Source organism: Laetiporus sulphureus (assembly GCF_001632365.1).
Source record: "Laetiporus sulphureus 93-53 unplaced genomic scaffold LAESUscaffold_36, whole genome shotgun sequence".
NCBI classification, from domain to species: Eukaryota; Fungi; Basidiomycota; class Agaricomycetes; order Polyporales; family Laetiporaceae; genus Laetiporus; species Laetiporus sulphureus.
In genome coordinates, this window is record NW_024468545.1 from 36,011 (window position 1) to 36,901 (window position 891).

The window sequence follows — 891 nt, forward strand, 5'->3', positions numbered from 1 at the left end:
GTCTTCCATGCTAGCAAGTTGATCATGTACCATCAAGACACGATCACAAACCGCGAACCCCCAAAGCCCCCAGCCATAGAAATCGAAGGAGAACCAGAATTCGAAGTTGAGGAAATACTAGACTCGAAGGTTGTAAGGGGAAGGGTCCAATACCTCGTCAAATGGAAAGGCTATGACCATTCCGACGATACATGGGAACCCCGAACAAATCTTACCAACGTCGATGAACTTCTCCATGAATTCCACCAGCAACACCCAGATGCAGCCAAAGCACCAATCAGGGTCGTCACTTTTGGTGGAAAACGCTTCGAATTATCCTCATATGAAGTTGCACCGATCTCCACACACCGAATCAATATGTCCGACCATCCAGACGAGTTCTTCCTATATCATAAGATGACAGATCTCGCCAAATCACCGAAAAAATCCTCAAATGAAGCAGCAGGATGGAATATTTATGCAGCAGAAACGCATGAAATCCCCCCGCATTCACGAGCTGTGGTAGGAACGGGAGTCGCGATTGACCCTCCCAAACATACCTATACATGAATAGCTCCACGCAGCGGACTGGCTGCATGAGGAATTGACGTGGGCACAGGAGTCGTCGATCCGGATTACACTGGGGAACTCAAGGTCGTACTAATCAACACAACGGATTTCGTATTTTCGGTCAAGCCAGGAGATATAATAGCCCAAATAATCTTCGAGTATTATGCAGAAGGGCTTCCCTCCCGAAGCTACCAACCGTTGCGAGCAACTAGAAGGGGTAATAAAGGTTTTGGCTCCTCGGGACAATGAGCCTTAAGAGGGGGGTAGTGTCACAGATTTTCGCCACAAAGTCCGCACGTGACTTTTCTCACACCACAGATCACGTGCTTCACCAATATCTCA